Source organism: Coenobita brevimanus, chromosome 90, assembly GCF_032717465.1.
Source record: "Coenobita brevimanus isolate Jiangsu-jjx chromosome 90, ASM3271746v2, whole genome shotgun sequence".
NCBI classification, from domain to species: Eukaryota; Metazoa; Arthropoda; class Malacostraca; order Decapoda; family Coenobitidae; genus Coenobita; species Coenobita brevimanus.
In genome coordinates, this window is record NC_137043.1 from 1,331,366 (window position 1) to 1,357,572 (window position 26,207).

Sequence of the window (26,207 nt, forward strand, 5' to 3'; positions counted from 1 at the left end):
GTTGTTAACTGATGCAAATACTATGATGTTAACTGATGCAAATACTATGCAGTTAACTGATGCAAATATTATGCAGTTAACTGATGCAAATACTATGTTGTTAAACTGATGTTACTAAAGTGAAGCTGGAATTATTAGTGTGGTTCATTCAACTGGACAGACTTAGTTATTTTCTCTCTCTCTCTCTCTCTCTCTCTTTTTGCCTCTGTACACCGGACCTCACACGCCCCCCATCCAAGGGTAGGAAAAGAGGTATGGGTGATTGTGTTGCTGCTACTGATGCAGACTATGCTGATACAGTACTATGAAGGTATAAACAGCAACAAAAGACAAATGTTATCATGTACTATGCAAACAGTAATCACTAAAGAAGAGATACTACACAAAAACTCCTGCAAAAAAAAAAAAAAAAAAATCTATCTATCTATCTATCTATAGCCCGACGCCCTAATCCCGCAAAGGGTGGCCGCAGACAAAACGCCTCCAAGTCGCTCTGTCACCCACCATTTGACTACCCTCCTCCCAACTCACTCCCCCCTCCCTCATATACCTCTCAACTCCATCCCTCCACCTCATCCTCAGTCTACCCCTCCCTCTCCCTCCCTCCACCTCACCTACATACACCCTCTTAGTCAGTCATTCATTCTCCATTCTCTCCACATGCCCAAACCACCTCAATGTATTTCTCCTAACCTTCTCAACCACATCCACATCCACCCCACAACGTTCCTTCACTTCTTTTGTCAACCTGTCCCTCCATGTCACTCCACATGCTCCTCTCAAGTAACTCATTTCCACTGCTCTCACTCTTGACTTGTTCCCCTCTTGCAAGGTCCATGCCTCGCTTCCATACGTCAGGGTAGGGATCACAATACTATCATGCAGTGACTTCTTAACTTCCATACTCACCTCCCTATTTCTCATCACTGCTTTCAGTGTACCAACAACCTTCCTTCCCTGCTGTACCCTTTCACGCACTTCATCCCCCAAAGTTCCATCCTTACTCATCACACTGCCCAAGTACTTGAATGCACTCACATTCTCCATATCCTCATCATCCAACCTCAATGCACACTCTGTGACTTCATTCCTCTCAAACACCATAACTTTACTTTTGTTTACATTAACTTTCAGCTTCCTCCTCCTACACACTGTCCCAAATTCATTCACCAAACCTTGCAACTCCCATTCATCTTCTCTCAACAATACTGTATCATCAGCAAACAGCAACACCGGAATCTTCCAAATCTCACCCTCATTCATTAGAGCCAACCCCACATCCACTGCCCTACCTTGCACCTCCTTTACAACCCCATCCATGTATATGTTAAACAGCCATGGAGACATCACACAACCCTGTTTCAGTCCCACATTGAGATCAAAGAACTCACTCAGCTCACCATCCACTCGCACCGTATCCCTAGCTCCTTTGTACATACTCATCACAGCAAACAACAATTTCCCCTCCACTCCATATATTCTTAATACCTTCCACATACCTTGCCTATCTATTCTGTCATAAGCTTTCTCCAAGTCCATGAAGGCAGCATACACTTTCTTTCCCTTCTCTAGATACTTCTCCACTAAACATCTTAGAACAAATATCTGATCTACACACTCTTTTCCCTTCCTAAATCCCCCTTGTTCTTCTCCAACTAGCTCCTCTGTCATATGCCTAACCCTATCAATGAGTATTCTACCATATATTTTACCAGTCACACTAAAAAAAAAATAATAATAATTCTCACACATACCATACAGAAGCACTAGACATGTGGGATCATCCTGGCCTTTGCTAAACTAGTGAAGAACCTAATGCCTGACAATTCCTAGGGTGCTAAGCTGACGTACCCAATGGGTCCCTGGTACAGTGACACTGCGTATAAAAATCCTTGGGGTGTGGCTGACTGACCAGGCCTGCATCTACAAAGGATATGGAAAGGAAATCTGGTTTACCTTTAACATCACTGTGAGATGAATGGCTGCAGATTTCTTGCAATTCTGTCCACCATCATCATCACAGCAGCAGGCCACGTTGGTTCACTGCAAAGTAAAGGTTTCTCCCATCTTCTTCCTCTCTGGTGTATTGTCTGTCAGCAGGTTCCATCAATTTCCAGCCAACCTTGATGTCAGAACAAGATGGCACCATGACACTCACCATCCACTCCTCCATCTGCCGACAAAAATCATTATCAATACCGGTATCATCTTTGTTTTTTAATGGTTGCAACACGCTTGCATGCATCAGCCTAGATCACCTAATGGCGGCTCTCCATGCAACTCAAACTCCAGCTGCCACCCTATTCAGTCCCTTATCCTTGTGGTCACAGTCAATGACTTCATCCAAGGTGTTTTTCTGCCTACCTCTCACAACCCTACCTCTAAAGTTAATGTTTCTCACTTTCTGCACCCAACTGTCAACCTCCATCCTCTCCACATGCCCAAACCACCTCAATCTACCCCTCCTCATCACAACATCAACACATTCCAGTCCCATCCTACCTCTTAACTCTTCCATCGTAAACCTAGCCCCCCCAGGCCTCACACTCAAGGATGCACTGCACATCCACCTAATCACTGTCATTTCTGTGCGTCTGAGCCTGCAAATATCTTCTTACTTTACTGCCCAGGTCTCACTACCATACAGCATTACACTCCTAATGCATGCCACATACTGTATAAAGACCCTTAAGCATGGAGGGAGAGTCCTCTCAATGTCAGGAGAGGCAACAGCTCCCTGAACTTCTTCCAGCCACTACTCACCCTTGCCACAGAGCTGCTCCAGCCCCACCTCCAGCACATAACATGTCTCCCAAATAACAAAACTCTTCCACACACTGAAGAGATTCACCAGCAAGTTCAATCCTTTCACGTCTGACAATCTCCACCTGATCTCCCCGACACACCGCACACATGAAATCAGCATTATCTTGCAGTCTACCTCTAATACCACTACATCTCTTATGCACCCATTTATCACAAACACTGCATTATCTTGCAGTCTACCTCTAATACCACTACATCTCTTTTGAACCCACTTATCACAAACACTGCACAAGATGGAATTACTTCCCAAACCCATGTGGCAAACTGCACATGGCCACTCTCCCTCGTCTTTGACAGTACTGCCACCAACCCTAGATATCATCACTTTTGTTTTATCCGCATTTACCCTTAAGCCCTTGTGCCCCATACCATCTCTCCACTTCCTAAATCTTTCCTCCGCCTCCCTTTCACTCTCTGTAATCAACACCAAATCATCAGCATACAACATCTCCCACGGGAGTCCATTTCTGAAGTCACGTGAGAGGGTTTCAAGAACCATGATAAACAACATGGGACTCAAAACTGACCCCTGATGCACACCAACGTTCACGGAAAACTCATCAACCAAATCTCCATTCACTCCTATCATCATCATCATCAATTCTCTTCTCACTCTTATACATGGAGCAGTTATGATCCAGAAAAAGGAAAATACAGAAGTCATTATCATCAATATTTTTATTCATCAAGCCTTGCAATTCTCATTCATTCTGGGTAAGGTACAAATTAAGCATCACTCACCTTCTCACTCCATCCACGAAGGTGCCCTCATGCAGGTGTCCAGGCAACCACCCTTCCCCCCGTCAGGATCTCCCAGCAATAATGACTTGCATGGTTCAGCCAAGATCTGCAGCGCCTCCTTCTTGCTGCCTTCCTTACCGGGCTGATGCTTTCAGATATCAGCCTGTGAAAAGGATCACTCTAAGGAAAATATGCTGTGCCCATACATCTAGAGTTACTGTTCACATATTAAGGGGGGAAAAAAAAAAATACTATGCTGGGTGGTAACCATATAACCAAATGTTGGTGCCTGGTGGTTTAGTGGGTAATTACGGTGCTCCAATCAGATTGAGCCGGTGCAGGTTTATATCCAAGGTGTGGCTGGGGTTCATTGCTCACATAATGCCACTCAGGGATGAGTGAGGCTGGCCACTCTCATCTTTGCCTAGCCCCGGGCTCCTATGCTCCTCATGGGGCAATGTAGGATTGGATGATGAAAAAAAATGAATGAAAAAAATGAAAATGAATTACTAACATTATGGTACCATTTACTGGGAGAGATTTGGTTAGATGGTGAACTCTGCCAGTCTGCTGGCAAGAATACCATACTTCACTCAGCACACACTTTGGTGCACACTGTTTCTTGGTTTTAATGAGATAAATTCAATATACACCTTTTCCTGAAACTAACTGATTCTACTACTTTCATTATTGTATATTCACCTGCTGTTCCACTTGCTAATCCGGTGATGCTTAGTTGGGTACGGCACACCCTCAATTTAAAACTGCCATGCATTTTTGAAACTCTCTATCTACAGTATTGCCAGACGCCTTAATCCCGTAAGGGGTGGTCACAAACAAATCGCTTCCATGTTGCCCTATCCCCGTGCTATTTCACTGCCCTGCTCCCAGCTCACACCCCTCTCTCTCATATACTTCTCCCCTCCATCCCTCCATCTCATCCTTGGCCTCCCCCTCCCTCTCTCCCCCTCTGCCTCACTCACATACACTCTCCTTGTCAGTCTCTCACTCTCCATCCTCTCCACACGGCCAATTGTTTAATGTATTTTGCATTGTAATCATGAAAGCAAGAAAAAGATCAGAGACTGGTAATGAGAAATCAGGCATCACAGTGACTGTATAATAAAAAAATGTTAAATTTGTATTGATCTCACAAGCAAATGACTGTACACTATAGTGACTGTATAACAAGGGTGTGTTGTATTTTTTATACTGACTGGCAAACAGTGGGTATACAGTTTTATTTTCTATTGGTTCCTCTCATCACCAGCAACAACCACTTCCTTTACCACTTCCTTAGTTTGATGAAGTTAGATTAATGCTTAAAACTGCCAACTTCATTGTCTCATTTTTCTTCCCTGCAGTGTGACTGGGTTAGAGGGGGTTACATTAATGCTTTGGGGAGTCTGAGGAGCAAAGGCACCCAGTCAGGTTAAGTTAGATGTGGTTAGGTTTGGATAAAACATGGGTTTTCCAATTTGTTATTCAATCCATTTGATATGAACCATCATTTTCCAGCAAAAATGTTTCTTTTCTCTGCATGGGTTCCTACATTCAATAGAGGGACGGAGGAGGCAGGAAAAACAGGGAAACGAGGCAATTCTGAAAATGAGTCAAAATGAAATGAACCACAAAAAATGAGTCAAATTAAATGAACCACAAAAAATGAGTCAAATTAAATGAACCACAAAAAATGAGTCAAATTAAATGAACCACAAAAAATAATCAGAAAACCATTTTTTTATCCACAAAATTGTGTTTGCCTGAAAGTACAAATGTCTTCTTTGGGGAGTTAAAATTGTGCACTAATGGGGTCACAGAGTTATGGAGGGTGACAGCACTACAGTATGTAGCATACAGAAGAAAATAACAACAAGAGCAGAAAATGAAACTCTTTACCCATCTCAGCAAGAAGAAATGCACAGGCTCTACCATGCCTTAAAGAGGTGGTGATAAAATCCTTCACTACACTGCACGACCCATCTTGGCCAACAGTTCTGAGCATCGGCCACAGGTCTTGGTGTGAGGGTCATCGCTGCTTCACTGAGGTGTGGCTTTTGAACTGGCACTCACTCAGAACATCCTGCCAAAAAGGAAAAATGGAATTAGGTCTTTGTGAATGGCTAACATAATATGGGTCCTGTATGGCCGAGTATTCCAGTTCCCACCAGCCTTTGGCCATCAACGGGGCCTTCATTTCTTACACCACATTTATCTGATGCCTTATTTTACTCATCTCACCACAGCAGTGTTGCTAACTGTTGGGACATATCCCTGAACCTGGGAATTTTTTACTAATTTTCAAAGACGTAGAGATGGAAAGACCATCCATCCATTGCCAGACGCCTCAGTCCCATTCAGGGTGGCCACAAACAAATCGCCTCCACATCACCCTGTCCCTCGCCATATCACTGCCCTGCTCCCAACTCACACCCCCCTCTCTCATATATGCCCAGGCAAAATTCTTAAAAACCTAGGGATTTCAGATATTCATTAATAATTAGTAGAACTTTTCATAAGAAAAACAGCCAATAAATATTGTGTCCTTTATGCAGTTATAAAGAGTAAAGCTTTGCTGTTTTCTTTCCATTCAGGCCTTAAGTTAGCTATACTGCTGTGCTGATTACCAATGAAATCTGATACGGAAATACCAAAAGCGTCATAAACTGTTTCCCCAGAGCTCAAGATAAATTTCCACATCCAATTTCATGGCAGGAAATATGACATTGCTCTATTTATATATTTACTATTCCTCTTTCATATAATGTATACTTTGTATTTTCACCCTCGGGAGCATCATGAATACTTAAAGGAACTATCTAGACAATGAAACATATTATCATTAACTATGCTGAAAACAAGTTATGTAAACTTTATTTTTCTTATTCTTAATATATAGGAGGAATTTAGAAAACTGGATGCATATTGAAAAAAAAAATCTTTTTCTCTAAGAAAGGTAATTAAATACCATTGCGTTCATTATTTGGTTCTCCTTTCTCCATGAACCTTATTAATCACTTCATAAGAAACATAGCCTACTACGTGCATTTCGTGTTGTAAAATAAGTTTAATTCATGCAGAGACGGTCATTAGGGGCTTTGACTTTAAACGCTGGGACACGTTGGACCAAAAGTGAATTTCCAGGTTTGCAACACCGTACCAGAGCATGCTTTCTCAGATACAGTGAGCCCATATTAATGCGTTCATCTCGTACTACCAATATTAAATATATTGATGCCAGCCGACGGATCGGGACTGGAGGATACAGCTTACATACATAATCACAATACATGACTTACCTTACTGTAATGGTGTCTGCGTCTTCCACAATACGAAAAAACAGCCATCCAGTGTGTGTCCCAGTGAAATTCAACGGCATTACGCCACTGCATGCTTGCACATGCCGTACTGTTTATTTTAAGTCTCTATACTTCCACTGAAAAGACCATCACACTGGAGGCTAAGAAAGGATCGGAATCTCTTTCCGATTCTGTCCTGAGGCCGAATTGTCTTGTTATTGTTGTGACGGTGTAGCGTTATGATCTGTCCCCCTGTCCGCTGTAGCGTTATGATCTGTCCCCCTGTCCGCTGTAGCGTTATGATCTGTCCCCCTGTCCGCTGTAGCGTTATGATCTGTACCCCTGTCCGCTGTAGCGTTATGATCTGTCCCCCTGTCCGCTGTAGCGTTATGATCTGTCCCCCTGTCCGCTGTAGCGTTATGATCTGTCCCCCTGTCCGCTGTAGCGTTATGATCTGTCCCCCTGTCCGCTGTAGCGTTATGATCTGTCCCCCTGTCCGCTGTAGCGTTATGATCTGTCCCCCTGTCCGGTGTAGCGTTATAATCTGTCCCCCTGTCCGCCCCCTACGGCGCATGCGTGGGAGTTGCCAGAGGCCGCCACAAATATGCCATTTGTTCTCTGATCTCTGTAGGGGTAACATGAGGCGTTTTTTGTAGCACCTCGGAAAGTCAAAGGGGTTTGCGATTCCGCTGTTGGAAAGTCAAATTCCTCACCAATGGGTTTGCCTCTGCAGTGGTGCATATCCAAACTACCAATCAGCGTGTTGTGTAGCGGAGTGTAGCCAGTTAGGGAGTTTAGCATGGTGTTTAATTCGCAGTATCAGAAGATAACCATTCATTTTATTATATTATAATGGGTAACAAACAATCATGTTAATGAGTATATGACATTAAGGAATTCTAACAATGTACTTTATTACGAAAATAAATCAATTTAAATGTTCCATCTCGCACCTCCAGCCCCAAAATGGCCGACGCGTCCGATGAATTGACTGGTTTTGGCTTCGTTCCAACGAAAGTACAAAATTACATAATTCTTACGTAATGTCTCAGCCAATCATAAGTATTTTCATATTATGTGTTTTTTGAGGGATTTAGATGCATTTCCAAACCGTGAAAGGTGCTTGGATCCCTAAATTTTCGAGTTTATCATACGTCCTACCGCAGGAACTGCAGCCATTGAAACAAGTTTACAAATCCACTGAGAGGTCGAGCAGCGGCTTACTTGAAAAGAGTAGTATAGGAGAGTAACCGGTTCCTACTGGCCTTAATTTCTGCTTCGGAATGGAATGAAAATTGTAAGTAATGCCCCTGCGTTAATCTTAGGAGCATAAAATGTCATTATGAAAAAGTTGTCACCTTATTTCCTTGCAGACTGGCTTTGTACGACAGTTCTTCCGAGGCTCACAGTGCTCGTTCGTCTGGCTGTGCTATTGCTTAGCGTTCTGTAAACTCCAACAGCGGAAACCCAAACCCTTTTGACTTTCCGAGGTGCTACAAAAAACGCCTATGATCGCAGCCTCTCGCCCTATGATCTGTCCCCCTGTCCGCCCCCTACGGCGCATGCGCGGAAGTTGCCAGAGGCCGCCACAAATATGCCATTTGTTCTCTGATCTCTGTAGGGGTAACATGATCGCAGCCTCTCGCCCTTTGTTTACAAACGGCAAATGGTCATTCCGGCTTCTCTTATCATTCGTCTCAAAGCTTTCTCGGGTAGTTTTCGCCCTTAAATTAAATCAGGTTAGGCGGAAAGCAGTAAAAATTCGAATTTCTAAGGTATGAATGAGTTAGGTTGGATAAACATAGATATAATTAATCATCTGGGGACGAGTTATCTAATCTGTTAGGCGTGAGGATTGCCTTAGCTTTGTATCTTTACAGGAATGAGTCAAGCTCGTACTGTCCCGTGTATTAAACCATTTTTATCATACATATCCTTGAAATTATAAATAGTTTTGGCACACACTACCTCATTCGGTTGTGCATTCCACTGATCAATTGTCCTATTAGGGAAACTGAATTTCCTTACATCTTTATCACCTCTCTTTTTATGCTGTATTTTGCAATGTCTTCTTGCTGATGCTTCTCACATATGCTATATATTCATTTACGTCTATTTTCTGTTCCCCTGATATGCATTTATACAGCATAATCATGTCTCCTCCTCCTTTCCTGCAGCGTTGGTAAATTCAATCTTTCCAGTCTTTCTCAGTAACTTAAATCCCTTAAACTTGGTACCCATCTTGTAGTGGCCCGTTGTACTTTTTCAATCTTATCTGTGTTTTTTGAGATGAGGATTCCAGACTACTGTGATGCATACTCCAGAGTTGGTCTGATGAATGATATTATCTTCCTCAGCATATCTTCATTTATATTTGTGAATGCTATTCTCATATTAGCAAGCAATGTATACATGTTTCGTACCTTCTCACTGATGTGATCATCAGGAGATAGTCTGTTACTGATAATTACTCTTGGGTCCTTCTCCTTTTCTGATATGTGTAGGGTTGATCTTCCTAACTTATAATACCAATCTGGTCTTTTCTCACTTTTACCAAATTTTATTACATGACACTTATCCACATTAAATTCCATTTGCCATTTATTGCTCCATTCATGAAGCTTCTTCAATTCCTCTTGCAGCTCTTTGCAGGAATCTATGTTAGTAATTTTCCTTTGAATTTTTGCATCATCTGCAAACATATGTAGATAGCTTCCATTTCCAATATTACTGACTATGTAATTTATATATACCAAAAACATAACTGAGCCCTGTGGAACTCCGCTGGTCACTTCCCTCCATGATGAGTAATTTCCCCTGAATATTGTTCTCATTTCCCCTTTTTCGGAGAAAATCCTGCATCCAACAGTGGAGATTGCCTTGGATACCTCCTTGATAGTACAGCTTTCATAAAAGTCTTTGGTGCGGTACTCTGTCAAATGCTTTCTTAAAATCTAAATAGATACTGTCCACCCATCCTTCTCTTTTCTGTAATGTTTCTTTAACTTTGTCATAATTGCTTAGAAGATTAGTAACATGATTTTCCCTTCCTAAAACCAAACTGCCTCTATTTTATCATACTATGTTCTAGATGTTTTACCCAAACTTCCCTTATCAGCTTTTCTAGTATCTTACAACACTGGTCAGTGATACTCGTCTGTAGTTGAGTAGTTCTCATTGTGTTAAATTTGACTAGTGTACAGGTATTTGTAGACCTCACAGGTGGTTAAGAGGGATGAGTAAAGGACTCATGAATGGAATGGAATAATTAAAAACACACACACAAAAAAAGGAAAGCGAACACCAAGCCACTCAATGACTAAGTTTCCCCCTGGGGGGGGGGATAGAATACCTCCTCAGTATCCCTGCTTGTCGTAAAAACCGTCTAAAAGGGGCACTTTAATCTTCATCCTTCCTCTTTTCCCCCTCTGCTTCTTGTACTTTATCTGTCCCACCTCTCAGCCTTATATTTTCACTTTAATACCCACCCAACTCCTATTGTAGTGCCATATAGTCATTGAGTGGCTTGGTGCTCGCTTTCCTTTCTTTCTTTTTTTTTTTTTTAATAATCCATTCCATTCAATGACTAAGTTATATGGCACTAACTTGGGTGGGTATTGAAAATATATGGCAGAGAGGTGGAACAGATAAAGTACAAGAAGCAGAGGGGGGAAAAGGGAAAGGATTCTTAGTGGGCTTTTACAACAAGCAGGGATACTGAGGAAGTATTCTATCCCCCCCTCCCCAAGGGGAAAGGACTCGTGAGATAACCGTGACTGGGAGCTGGCTTAGTTTCCATTGATAATACCCCTCTGGGGAGGGGGGACAGAATACTTCCTCAGTATCCCTGCTTGTGGCAAAAGGGGCACTTTAATCTCCATCCTTCCCCTCTTCCCACTCTGCTCCTGTACTTTATCTGTCTTACCTCTCTGCCTTACATTTTCACTTTAATACCCACCAAACCCTCTTCCATTATAGTGCCATGTAGTCATTGTTTTAGCTTGGTTCTGGCGCTTATTATTCACCTCCTCTTGTACTTCATGTGTCTTCTCTCTCAGCCATATATTTTCACTTTAATAACCACCCAACCCCCTTCCACCTCACTGCCATATTTTCATTGGCTTGGTGCTAACTTTTGCTTTTTTTTTTTTTTTTACTGTAGTCATTTCATTTGCACCTATAGTACAGTGTACAAATATATCCTGTGCTACTGGACACGACAGGGTTTATGTTACTGCACATGTGTGCAGATTTAAATAAACGATTGGTATTAAAATATGCCAATCAGTGATGTGTAGTAATGTACCCAATGTGCTGAATAACCTAACTTAGGTTTTTTTTATTTTATTTCCCATAACAACTAGTATCTGAAGTGATCTCAGTAACGTAACTGATAAGGGTTTTTACTTTATCATTATCCATTGAATCAGTAGCAGTGCTGTAACAGTGTGAACAGCAAACTTCACTAAGCATACCCTACTGGAGTGCATACTGTTTTCATAGTATTTGGAGTTAAAAGTACTTTTCCATAAATGAAATTTAGAGGCTAATTTTTATTTCACATTGGCTGAACTTGAACTATACTGGACTAGCCTACTCTTATGTGAGATTTCTCAAAACTAAAGGGAGATGTAAGGTTTCTCAAACTAAAGGGATTGGATTGGATAATTGGGGGAAAAAAAAAAGAACAAGGAAAAGCTAGCACCAAGCCACTTATTGACTCTACGGCACTTAAAAGGGGTTGGCTGGGTATTAAAGTGAAAATATAAGGCAGAGAGGTGGGACAGATAAAGTACAAGAAGCAAAGAGGGAAGAGGGGAAGGAAGAAGATTAAAGTGCCCCTTTTAGTCAGCTTTTACAAGCAGGGATACTGGGGAAGTATTCTGTAACCCCCTCCCCAGGGGGAGTGTAATCTATCTATCTATCTATAGCCTGACACCCTAATCCCGCAAAGGGTGGCCACAGACAAAATGCCTCCAAGTCGCTCTGTCATCCACAATTTGACTACCCTTCCTCCAACTCACTCCCCCCTCCCTCATATACCTCTCAACTCCATCCCTCCACCTCATCCTCGGTCTACCCCTCCCTCTCCCTCCCTCCACCTCACCTACATACACCCTCTCAGTCAGTCTTTCGTTCTCCATTCGCTCCACATGTCCAGACCACCTCAGTGTATTTCTCCTAATCTTCTCAACCACATCCACATCCACCCCACAACGTTCCATCACTTTTTCATTCGTCAACCTGTCCCTCCATGTCACTCCACATGCTCCTCTAAAGTAACTCATTTCCACTGCTCTCACTCTTGACTTGTTCCCCTCTTGCAAGGTCCACGCCTCGCTTCCATACGTCAGGGTAGGGATCACAATACTATCATGCAGTGACTTCTTAACTTCCATACTCACCTCCCTATTTCTCATCACTGCTTTCAGTGTACCAACAACCTTCCTTCTCTGCTGTACCCTTTCACCTACTTCATCCCCCAAAGTTCCATCCTTACTCATCACATTACCCAAGTACTTAATGCACTCACACTCTTCATATCCTCACCATCCAACCTCACTGTACATTCTGTGACTTCATTCCTCTCAAACTCCCATTCATCTTCACTCAACAGTACTGTATCATCAGCAAACAGCAACACCGGAATCTTCCAAATCTCACCTTCATTCATTAGAGCCACCCCCACATCCACTGCCCTACCTTGCACCTCCTTTACAACCCCATCCATATATATATTAAACAGCCATGGAGACATCACACAACCCTGTTTCAGTCCCACATTGAGATAAAAAAAATCACTCAGCTCACCATCAACTCGCACCGTAGCCCTAGCTCCTTAGTACATACTCTTCACAGCACTCAACAATTTCCCCTCCACTCCATATATTCTTAATACCTTCCACATACCTTGCCTATCAATTCTGTCATAAGCTTTCTCCAAGTCCATGAAGGCAGCATACACTTTCCTTCCCTTCTCTAGATACTTCTCCACTAAACATCTTAGAACAAATATCTGATCTACACATCCTTTTCCCTTCCTAAATCCCCCTTGTTCTTCTCCAACTAGCTCCTCTGTCATATGCCTAACCCTATCAATGAGTATTCTACCATATATTTTACCAGTCACACTAAGAAGGCAAATACCCCTATGGTTACCACATACTTCTCTCTCCCCTTTTCCTTTATATAAAGGAACAATTATACCTGATTTCCAGTCCTCTGGAACCCTTCCCTCTTCCCAAGCCAATCTACACAACTTCCATATCCACTCCACAACAATCTCACCACCATACCTCAGCATTTCACCACACACTCCATCAATTCCTGGGGCCTTCCCCAACTTGATCTTCTTCATTGCTTCCACTACTTCCGTCCTACTGATCTCTTCCTCCCTCCTCTCATCTCTCCTTCTCCCAGCCATTTCCTAACCACTTATACTCGCACTGCTGTCACTCTCTACATTCAACAAGTGCTCCTTCCATCTCCTCAGTTTCTCTCTATTCTCCACCAACAATCTATTATTCCTATCTTTAACTCCCCTACTATTTCCCCTTTCACACTGCCTTACTTTCTTTACCTCCTTCCAAAACAATTTCTTACTCTTCCTCCATTTCACACTCACATTCCTCCCAAACTCTTCATCCACTTTCTTCTTACTCTCCTTCACCAGTCTCTTCACCTCCCTTCTCCTACTCACATATACCTCTCTTCTCTCTCTCATCTTCTCCCCTGCCTCTACTCACTAACCATTCACTATATGCCTTCCTTTGTTCCACAGTTCGTTTCACCTCAACATTCCACCATGCTGTCCCTTGCATCTCCTCCTCACTCCACAAACCACCTCACATACTGCGCCTATCTCTTCCGTAAATATCTTACATATGTCTTCCACCCCTTCCATCTGCTCTAGCTCATACAGGGAGATAATGAAGAAAAGATTCATTGTCATTAAAATAATATTTTTTTACTGAAAGTATATCAATACTGGGGAGACAGTGAATAAAAAATTCAGTCATTAAAAACATATATTTTTAGCTGGACTGAATTACACTGGATAAAAAAACAAAAGCTAGCACCATGCCACTCAAATGACTATATGGCACTAAGATGAAAGGGGGTTGGGTGGGTATTAAAGTGAAAATATAAGGCAGAGAGGTTGGTTATATAAAGTACAAGAAGCAAAAGGGGGGAAGAGAGGAAAAGATGGAGATTAAAGTGCCCCTTTAGTCACCTTTTATGACAAGCTGGGATACTGGAGAAGTATTCTCTCCCCCCTCCTCAGTGGGGTATACAGCATTTAACTGAACTAAGTAGAGTATAGGAAAAAAAAAAATCCAGCACCACTCCTTTCGTGTCCTGGAACTAGCCCTATGCTGCAGCATCCAGAGATATACCGGCGACTTCCAAAGCTTCTTTAAGTTGTTGGATGATTTAACAGCTGCTTCATGGTACTGGGTTGTCACCTTGACTGCAGCCCTTCTAACCTAGAAGAGTGAAAGGCTAACTATCTACACTTATATCCTGTTATGTATGACTGCAAATACATCACCACAAGCACATTAGGGTAGAGGTGTTAGTATCCGATCACAAACAGCTACTGTTTTCCATTTGACCTTCAGTCAAGACATTAACAGTCAACTGGAATCCCCCCTTTTTTTCTCATATGTGTACATCAGTCTTTACCGTATATGATCACACCCTTTTGAGCCTCCTTTGGATAATCAGATTTATTACATATTGTTTTCCTCTGTGATTGGACATAATGGTCTGACCTCTAAGTCCAGTCACATGACCACTAACTCCAAGCACTTGGCATTAATATTATAGATCAATAGTTTAATGCTTGTCCTTCTAGTATGTCTGTGCACAACACCTGATCAATGCTTGAACTAATTGATTTCTAGATCCCATGAAAATTCATGACTGCATGACAAAATATACCCATCCTTTATTTTCTTCAGGTAAAGAACTTTGGAACTAATATAATTTTTCTACACATTTAAGTATGCTCCAAAACAGTGAGGGGTTTGTGACAAGGTTTAAATGCAGTGGATTAAAAAGAATTAAGGAGAACTCTAATCCCTTATTCTAAAAACTGGTCAATACAATTTTGTTTAAAATTAATATACTGCACTAAAGAAATAATTTTTTCTTATTTGCTTCCACATAAATGAACATTGGGCTCACTTCAGATAGTATCTGCATAACATTGCAATATAACAGCACGCAGTCAAATGGACTGATTGTAGTAATGCACATTTAACAAGTAAACGGTACTATCTTCTCTACATGTAGCTAATAGTATAGTATCAGTATTCTATGCATGCTAATACACTACAAGGCAGATCTGCATTCTGTTAGCACATTATGCATTCTAAAGTTTCTTCCAGATTTAATCCATTCATATACTGTACATTATTGTCCAACATGCTCACATACATTTAAAAAAAAATTGCAGACCTATTTAGGCCTATTTCACCAAATTCAAGGACTATGTTTTATGTTTTTTTGTAAAGTAAGCATAAAAAAATGCAGACCTATTTAGGCCTATTTCACCAAATTCAAGGACTATGTTTTATGTTTTTTTGTAAAGTAAGCATAAAAAAATGCAGACCTATTTAGGCCTATTTCACCAAATTCAAGGACTATGTTTTATGGTTTTTTGTAAAGTAAGCATAGGATAAATACTTTGAGGTTTAGTGGTATACACAAAAATATGTTTTTTTCCCCTAAAGAGCTTCACTCTTAACATATATTTTCATCCAAAAAGTAAAAAAAAATCTGCTGGCCTTCTTTTCCTATGGACAGTAACTGTAGCTATAACTAATATGACATCTTAAACATTTCTGAGATAGCTCTTCTCTGCATCAAGCACACCCCTTTCTATTTTAATAGCTGCAGTCCTGCCCTGAATAACATCTGTGACACATTTGTTCTGAATAACACAAACTTCATCTGAGGTAACTGGGAAAGAAACATCACTTGGACTGCCCCAAACAAAGTGATCCTTCTGGTCTTCCAACTCCTTCAGGAAATGTACTTCAAGACCCTCTTCCACTGCATTTTCAACCCTCCCAAGACATGCCTTATATTATGTTGTGTTCCTCCGACCTCTAGATGTACTGTTAATTACAGCTGTCTTGACTACCACCGAGGATCCCTTCTCAGGTTGATGCTGTAGATCTATGTACTGCATTGCATTCTCTGCCATTGAGGTCAACTGATCCACCACTGTGGCTGATCACTTATTGGATACTAACACTACCTTACATATGGGAAACTACGGGCACTAGTGCAATGTTAAGTCCATTATAATATGTACCAACATAATCAAGGTATGTGTGAGAATATGAAGCATTTTAAAGAAATAAAAATTGTGATCGGATACTAATGATTAGCCAATTTTGGAGTTAGTACTTGATCACCTCTACTGTGTGGCTACGAATGCACTAAGTAGGCTGGTTGTTGGTTTTGTGTGTTAATCATACATTTATCTTCAGTGTAAGCCATTACTAAGCTGTTGAACTTGTAAAAATATGACTCTAAAATAATATTGAACCAAAACTTTTCCTTAAGGGTGGCCGTAAGAGACGTGTGTAAATTTTGTGGAAGCAGACAGGTTGCTACTATAAATTTCAACTATTGACAAATTAATAATGAGGCATTAGCCTTTTATTTTCATAGGGGAGGTCGATGCTCTACCTTAACTTGTTTTCCTTGTAGCAGTTTCTTTCTTGAAACATGTGGAAACGATCCGATACTAACGCACTGATTGAACACTAACGACCCTACCCTACCCAGTCACTTGCCTGCTTACTACCTTCTATCCAACTTATAACCCCTTTTTTAATATTTCTCTACACATCATCCTTCCATCCCATCTTTGATTTCATACCTCCACCTTACTCACTACATACTGATTGTCTTTCATTCTCCACTCTCTCCAGGTGACCCGACTACAACTGGGGACCTCTATTCACCTTTAAAGTAACATACACATCAATATCACACACCTCCTCTGCTTCCTCTTTTGTCAGTCAGTCTCTCTATGTAAATCTATACACTCCTCATTGCCACTGCCGCCTAGTGACTAGAGTATTTCAATACAGACGAGTCCAAGCTCACTTTCCTACAGTAGGGTAGGGATCACAATACTGGCATGAAGTAAATTTTGAACTTCCATAACCACTTCCAGGAGTGTAACTACACTGTAAAAGTTGAAGAACAACAACCTAATTAGGCCTATTCCAAAATCCAGTGAGTTTGAGGGATGGACATACATGACTGTTGTTTGCCATCACAATACTGACATGCAGCACCATAAGAACATACATGCACACAGGTGCCCATGCTTGTATTCACACTGATCTATAATCCCTCATAATCTTCTACCTCTTACAAACTTTGAAGACATACACCTCAGCCCTCTCATTCTCACCTATTCCAGCCTAAATACCCACTCAGTATTCCAACTCTCACACTATCACTTTTCCATTTTCCACTTCATCTCAAGCCTTCCACAATTTCACTGGGGCCTATATCAACTTTTGCTTCTCAATCACCTTGCAAATCTCTCCCTTTCATCTAGTCATTCGCACCTCAAACATTCCATATTGCCATCCCGATCATGTCGCTTGTTGGGACATGTCTGAGGTAGTATTAACGTAAAATAAAAAAGTAAAGGCACAGCGTGGATATTTTGGGGTGATAGGCACCCTTGCCTGGCACTTTCAAGGAAGCCAGCAGTCAATTAGGCCCCAGCTCCACTGTGGTAATGTACGTTCCCTCGTGGGATTCAGTACATTAGCTACCCCCTGTAGCAGAGACCCCTGGTACCTTAATTCCTGAAGATGGTCACAAGCCAACAGGGCCCTCAGTGATCCACAGGCTGTCACAGGTCATAAGTAAGAGGAGTGACCATTAACTCAAGGCTATCTGTGCACAACATCCTAAGCTATGTTAATACAGAAAAATGAATGACTGTCTTTAGGGCACTTATAAATAATGTACTGTACAGTTATAATGCTGCCCATAATAATCCAAAATATATGATATAAACTGTAATGCAATGTAAGTACAAATTATCCACATCCTATCACCAACTCTCTTCCTTCTCTTCATTAATGACCTTCTGAGCTTTACCTCTAATCCTATCCACTCATATGCTGATGACTCCATCCTTCATCTCTCTATCTGCTTTCCTCAGCGTCCATCACAAACAGAACTGAAGCAAAAACGGAATGAGGCTATGGAACACCTAAATTCTGACTTGGCTCGTATTTCTGATTGGGGTAGAAGAAACCTTGTGAATTTTAATGCTGCAAAAACACAATTTCTACATATGTCAACTCGTCGTGATCTCCCACACAATTATCCTTTGATGTTTAATACCACAGCACTTCAACATTCATCATTACATAATATTCTTGGGATCTCATTTTCTCAGAACCTGTCATGGAAATAACATATTACCTCCCTTATTAAATCTGCTTCTAAGAAATTAGGTGTTCTAAGCCGCCTCTGTGATTATTTTATCCCTGCTCAGATGTCGCCTTTATACAGGGGACTTATTCACCCCTGTTTTAAGCACAACTCGCATGTCTGGGGGGGGTTCTTCTCACAGAGCTCATTTGAATAGGGTGGAGTCGAAGGCTTTTCGTCTCATCAGCTCTCCTCCTTTAACTGAGCTCTTCAGCCTCTTTCTCTTTGACGCAATGCTGAATCTTTATCTCTGTTCTATCACTACTTTCATGGTCAATGCTCTTCTTAACTGTCAGCTTGCATCCCTTCTCCACTACAGTGGGTGCGCTGCACCCGTCAAGCAGTTCACTCTCACCCCTATTCTGTCCAACTCTCTAATGCAAGGGTTGACCGATACTCTCAATCTTTTGTTTATGCAACAGGTCAGCTCTGGATCTGTCTTCCTCTTTCTACATTTCACTATTCATGTGACCTCCAAACTTTCAAACGCAATGTGTCCAGGCATCTCGAACCGAACGAATTGGACTAGTCTTGGATTTGGCAATCTAATACATATTATTCAATGGGGGAAGCAACTAGTGGGCTCTGAGCCTCTTGTTCCTTCTATAAAGTATACAAAAAAATATAAAATGTTATCCAGTGCAAGTACAAATACAAAGTTTTATCAGATTCCAAAATAAATAACAACACATAATCATACTCCATTTGAAGTTCAAACACAAGTTAATTTAAGATATATCACACCAAATTCTTGCATGTTCTGCAAACAAAAAGTATGTCATTTATCTAAACATTTTCACAATCAGTGTGAAAAAATTCATTACAAATTATGCACTGAATCATGTTTCTTCCAGCTTGACGCAGTCTGCAGTGACAGAAAACATGTTATCTCAAAAGAGTTTTTCCCACTTACCACTGATTCAAAAGGTTCTGGTAATACTTGGAAAGGGGTCATTATTCCTTTTTTGAAACACTGTGCCAGGTGACTCTGCATCATTTCCAGGTCATAGTTTTGGGTCTCAGGAGAAGAACCAGAACACAGACTAGTGGCTGCAGCAATTGAAAAAATCTCACAATCTGAGGAACCTTTTTGTTGTTTTACAGGAATGTACTGGACAGCAACAGTTGAACTACTAGACTTTAGCAATGCTGCAATCTGTGAATTAAACGTGTCATCATTTTCACTGACAACATTAATCATACAATCATACACTTTGACGGTATTTGGCATGCAATCATTATTACTTAATGTGCCCCAATGATTATTTCTAACATTGAGAATCTGAATCCAGTGATTAGTGGGAACTTTAACCTAGCTACAAAATTTGCTTGCAAAAACAACTGCTGACTGAAAACCCGAGATAGAAGAAAAATACTTTTTCAACAAATGCTGTGCATGGTCAATGTGTTCATCAGTGAGCCACTTTCTGGGAGTTGCAACTTCCACAGCTGCTAATCTTGGACATCCATGGGGAGGGGCAATGTGAACTGCAGACTGTAGTTTTGGGTGTCTGCTATCCACTGTTGAATCACCTGTACAATAAAAGTATACAATAGAAAATATTGCTTGCATGATGAACACTGTACATTCAGGCTGAAGAAATATATTGCCTTTCATGTAACATATCCAGTGTTACTCATGATCTGTGACTACTAATGGACAGATAGCTAATCGACAGCCTCATGTTAAGAGTCAAACTCATAAATAATTTTTACACTACAGTATGTTGCCCACTCCCATGGTTCTGTTACAAATAATTATGTCAACCAATAACAGATTATGTCATCCAATAACAGGAATCGGCTACTTGTATATTCCAGCAGAAAGTATGTGCTCAGAATGTAATTTTTTCTGAAGCAATGCTCATACAGTGTTGAGGAATAGATTACCAAGTACAGGATTACAGAAACATGTATATATTAATGCAGTGAATATGGCAGCTTGCTTACCAAGGCAAGACACATCAGCTTCTAATTGGGTGGGGTTGATATCACCAAGTGACACTGTCTGAACAGGTTGTTCATTTGTCCAATGCCTGAAAGGAAAACACATCTTGTAAAATAATGCTAGGCATACCACAAAATGCTTCTATTACATATTAGTCTATTTACAATATACTGTAGGTTATAGAGTTCTTCACAATTATTCAGACAAACTGGAACCAAATCAGAGGCTGTAATGTGACACACATGAGTAACAATTGTTCCAAGAGATTCTGGAAACAGACAAAAATAATAATAATTTGCAGACATTACAATTTGGCCCAAATTCACAAGTGGTACCCCCACAACCGTTATAAAAATGATGAGACAAAGAACTGGACATATTGCTCTCTGGGAAGAAAGACAACTTCCTCCCAAGTTAAAAATAAGGCATCCCATTACATACCCGGATTTCCGGTGTAACTGGCTCATGACGTATGGTCTCAGCTGGCCATAAGGGACACGGAACCTCAGGGTTTTCCTAGTCTTTAGAGTTTGTAAGGTGACTCTCTGCTTACTATCGATGTCCAGGACTCTGTTGAATGTAATTTGAGTAGGCTATAAGATGGTATGGAACTATCAATCTATAGCCTGATGCCTTGATCTCATAAGGGGTGGCCACAAACAAACTGCCTCCATGTTACCCATCATTTGACTGCCCTCTCTCCAATCCACAACCCCTTTTCTCATATATTTCCCTACTCAATCCCTCCATCTCATTCTCGGTCTTGTCTCCCCCTTTCACCCTGCATCTTGCTAACATACACCCTCCTACTCAGTCTTTCACTCTCCATCCTTTCCACATGACCAAACCACCTCACACACCCTCCTAGTCAGTCTTTCACTGTCCATTTTTTCCACTTGACCAACCCACCTCAGCGTATTTCTAACTTTCTCAATCACATCCACATCAATACCACAATGCTCCTTCACTTCATTTGTCAATCTGTCTCTCCAAGTAATGTCAAATGCTCCTCTCAAATAACTCATTTCAACTGTTCTAACTCTTGACTTTTGTTCTAACAAGGTCCAAGCTTCACTTCCGTACATTTAGGGTGGGGAAGGTGATGGCTCAGTCATTAGAAGTAGACTTTACAGATCTACCAGAGTCACGCTGACATGTCGTAAAATACCCCCGCTAGCACCAATACACCAATCCTGTAGGAGACAGCCCAAGCATGTATTCAGTATGGATGGTGGGTGTTAGTGCCGAAGTGGTGACATGAAGTGTATGGAGGAGGATTACTGGACCTAGGAACAGGCTGCAAAGCCTATGTCCAGAGTCTGACGCATTAAAAAGAAAAAATATTGTCATGCAATGACTTTAGCTTCCATGCTAAGTTCCCTATTATCACTGCTATGAGGGCTCCAGCAACCTTCTTCCCTGCTGTACCCTGTCAAGCACTTCATCCTCCAAACATTCATCCTTACTCAGCACTGCCCAAATACTTGAATGCACTCACATTCTCCATTTCCTCACCATCCAGCTACACTGTACATTCTGTAACTTCATTCCTCCACAAAACCATGGCTTTGCTCTTAGGCTATGTATCATCATCATCAGCCTTTAAAAGTCCACTGCAGGACAAGGCCAATCCTGACTGAAGTCGGAACAATACAGCCAATGTATCTCTACCCAGTGGCTTAGGCTGTCTGGTAGAGATTGTATGTAGGGTGAGAAGTGCTTGTGTGACTGTATGAAGGAGTGGCTCTGGATGTGTGTGTAGTTTGTGAACGTATGAAAGTGAAAATATATACGGCAGAGAGGTAGGACACCTAAAGCACATGAAACACAAGGGGGAGAGATTAAGGATGGAGATTAAAATGCCCCTTTTAGTCAGCTTTTATGACAAGCAGGGATACTCGGGAAGTATTCTATCCCTCCCCCTCTTGAGGGGTAAGGCTATGTATGTTCACTTTCAAATTCCACTTCTTGCATACTCCCCCAAATTTATTCACCAAGACTTTGCTCAACAACAAAGTGCTGTCTAAAAACAACAAAACTGGAAGATTCCAAACCCTAGCCTCACTCATTTCGGGCACTTCAACATCCACTCCCCTACCTTGTTTTATAACTCCATCCAGGTACAGGTATAAACAGGTATATGAACTTTGATCCAGAAAGCCTCAGACATGAGTACTTGTGGATTCTGGGATTTTGGGGTTTTTGGAAAATACCTACCAGGTTTGCTAAACCTCTTATATCACCATTATTATCTGCAAAGTAAATTTAGGGTGTATTGAGGAGAGAATCCTCCCACATGTTTATGCCTTGTACCCTCTTCACATCAGTGTTCTGTCAGCTTTACCACTAAATAGTTGCCTGTGCATTTAGGAAGACAGTCATAAGTAACTGATTAAAAAACACAACACTAAGGTAATGCAGAAAGCTGCTAATGTAGAGCAACAACTGGGCAACACATTTGTGTCTTTGCAAACTATGAGAGGAGCCGTAACAACAGAAAATTAGCAACTTTTTGAGAATTTCACTGATTTACTTGCCTGACTTGTCAGTTTTTGATCATTCTGGTTTTTAGTGTATTGGATAAAAGCTCATATACCTGTATTAAATAACCATGGAATCCGAATAATGAACAGCTAGCACCATGGCAATACAATGATTATACAGCACCAAAAGAAACCATGGAGACACCAGACTGCCTAGGGAACAACTACTACTACTACTACTACCATGGAGACATAACACATCCCTCTTTTTGTCCTACGATTAAAATATAGGGAACAGAGAGCCTAATTTTGGCAAAATTATATGTGAAGACTGTTTCAGTAATTTAGTACAATACTGTACTTACTTGTATGGACCACTCCACTTGGGTTCCATTTTTCCACCCTTCCGTGACTCATTCCTCAGGTTCTTCCGCAGCACTGTCTGACCTATATGAAGGCCGAAGCTCTTAACCCTTTACTCATTCGCTTTTCATATTCCAACTTCTGCTTCCTCTTGGCAGCCTTAATATTTTGAAGACACTGTTGAAATTTTTAGGTAATATTAGGCTACTATACACACAGAAACTATGAAGGTATGTTATTCAGCCACAATCATGCTGTTCCAACAGATCCGTTCACCACAGGCCAGCAATGGGTCCCATAAGGTTACATTCCCTTGGGGTAGGCAGTACCTTGTGGGAGCATGGCGCAGCATCTAGTGCCGAGGTGTGGTTCATATTGAATATCATATTGTTTGTAATTCTACCCAGTGAACTGCTCAGAAATGCCCGAACACTGTTAAGTACTTGACAACGAATGAGCAACCAAATACAGTAGTATAATTAACAAGCTAATAGTATAATCATATGGCTAGCAAAACAATAATTATTTTTCACAAACCTCAAGACTGAGGCAAAACAACCAGCAATCATGGTGTTGAAATTACACATCAGTTGCATGTTGGGAGGTCTCATTTTTTTGTTGAATATTTAATAGCTACACTTAACTAAGGAACAAAAGTAACTATATGCCATATGTTATTTATCAAAAACTCAGATCTAGGATGTCAGAATAATGCTGTATGTATAGCACAATTACCTGGTTGTGCATTTTGTCTTGCTTAATGTTCTGTTGTTGCACATGCCTGAAAATTTCTTCAGCACTCGGTAAGATAACATCAGACATAGAAGATGGAGTGTCTTGATCGATATCTGCTTCATGTGTATCCTGAAATGATAGTTCCATTTATATCCTAAAATAATCGGCATGCATACTTGTGAAACGATGGAGTGTGCACTCAGGTATCATCTGTCCCATTAGATTATCTTATTGCAACTTGTAGATCGCTTTGCTCGACCACACTAGGGTAGTTCAACACAACTTATGGAAAAATACCTGTTCTTTAATGTCAGTGGTCTCATGTGACACATCCTCATTATCCTCCACACAGTATCGAGTACCATCATCCTGAAACAATTGAAACACTTATGTAACACTAACCTTCAAATGGTAAAGACTACCACATGTTTGCAAAGTTATAGGGAAAATACCCCTGAATGTCAAAAGCGCAAGATAGTTACCTGATCATGTGATCTTGGTTCACGGTTGAACATTAGAAGAAAAGGAGAGAAGCCTGTTCACTTTTGCTTCTGTACCCGAATACTGTATGCAATGTCTTCAATGAAGCTGTCCCAATTGTTTAGTTGTGGGTCCGTCAGTTTGGCAATCCACATCTTCAAAGTCCGGTTTACTCGTTCTGTTAACCCGTTTGTCTGTGGGTGGTATGCCGAAGTGATGCTCCTCTTGATGCCATACCTCGTGCATAACTCATCGTTAATCTGTACAGAAAAAAACAAACTTAGCTGCAGAACTCTACTGTATGAGGCAAAACTGTTATTAACTTGGAAGTATCTATCATTAGTTACTGAAATATTCTATGAATTACTGTCAGAAATTGTAATGATGCAAATTATAGTTCCCAATTAATCATATATATCATGTGACATGTGCAGACATACCGAGGAACAAAACTCGCGACCCTGGTCAGACAGAATCCTCATAGGAGGTCCCTATCTGTGAAACACACAATACAGTACATGTCAACCATGTGAAGATTAAATATATATATATATATATATAGAACATCACATATCATATCCACCATACTTATCAACTCTATTTACCTACAGATGAAAGATCGTATGCACTTAGCAACCCCACATGCTTTCTTATCTTTCAGTGGAAAGAAATCCACAAACTTAGTGAAGAAGTCAACAAAAGTGCACACATATCTGTTTCCTTCTTCTGTAACAGGCAGAGGACCTGGGCCAAGATTAGGTAAGCAAAGATTAATCAAGCAGCAAGCAAATATTGCAAACAGTGCATGGAAAGAGCAAAACTCTTCACTAACAAAGCAAAGCGTACATACATGCAAACAGCAATTTTAGGCAGATAACCTGGGGTAATATATTCCTGTATAATATACTTTACGTTAGTAATTGGCCCCAGGAATTGATGGAGTGTGTGGTGAAATGCTTAGGTAGGGGGGTGAGATTGTTGTGGAGTGGATATGGAAGTTGTGTAGATTGGCTTGGGAAGAGGGAAGGGTTCCAGAGGACTGGAAATCAGGTATAATTGTTCCTCTGTACAAAGGAAAAGGGGAGAGAGAAGTATGTGGTAACCATAGGGGTATTTGCCTTCTTAGTGTGACTGGTAAAATATATGGTAGAATACTCATTGATAGGGTTAGGCATATGACAGAGGAGCTAGCTGGAGAAGAACAAGGGGGATTTAGGAAGGGAAAAGGGTGTGTAGATCAGATATTTGTTCTAAGATGTTTAGTGGAGAAGTATCTAGAGAAGGGAAGGAAAGTGTATGCTGCCTTCATGGACTTGGAGAAAGCTTATGACGGAATAGATAGGCAAGGTATGTGGAAGGTATTAAGAATATATGGAGTGGAGGGGAAATTGCTGAGTGCTGTGAAGAGTATGTACGAGGGAGCTAGGGCTACGGTGCGAGTGGATGATGAGCTGAGTGAGTTCTTCGATCTCAATGTGGGACTGAAACAGGGGTGTGTGATGTCTCCATGGCTGTTTAATATATATATGGATGGGGTTGTAAAGGAGGTGCAAGGTAGGGCAGTGGATGTGGGGGTGGCCCTAATGAATGAGGGTGAGATTTGGAAGCTTCCGGTGTTGCTGTTTGCTGATGATACAGTATTGTTAAGTGAAGATGAATGGGAGTTGCAAGGTTTGGTGAATGAATTTGGGACAGTGTGTAGGAGGAGGAAGCTGAAAGTTAATGTAAACAAAAGTAAAGTTATGGTGTTTGAGAGGAATGAAGTCACAGAGTGTGCAGTGAGGTTGGATGGTGAGGATATGGAGAATGTGAGTGCATTCAAGTACTTGGGTAGTGTGATGAGTAAGG

At 41.1% G+C, this 26,207-nt stretch overlaps 1 long non-coding RNA gene across 1 annotated transcript; it reads right to left on the reverse strand.

The window, feature by feature from the left end:
* Positions 1-1,970: 1,970 nt before the first annotated feature.
* On the reverse strand, positions 1,971-6,950 carry LOC145411708 (uncharacterized). The gene is made up of 3 exons (XR_013899446.1): positions 6,867-6,950; positions 3,568-3,730; positions 1,971-2,173 (listed from the first exon to the last, which is right to left on the reverse strand). It is a non-coding gene; the product is annotated as an uncharacterized LOC145411708 (long non-coding RNA).
* Positions 6,951-26,207: the final 19,257 nt, after the last annotated feature.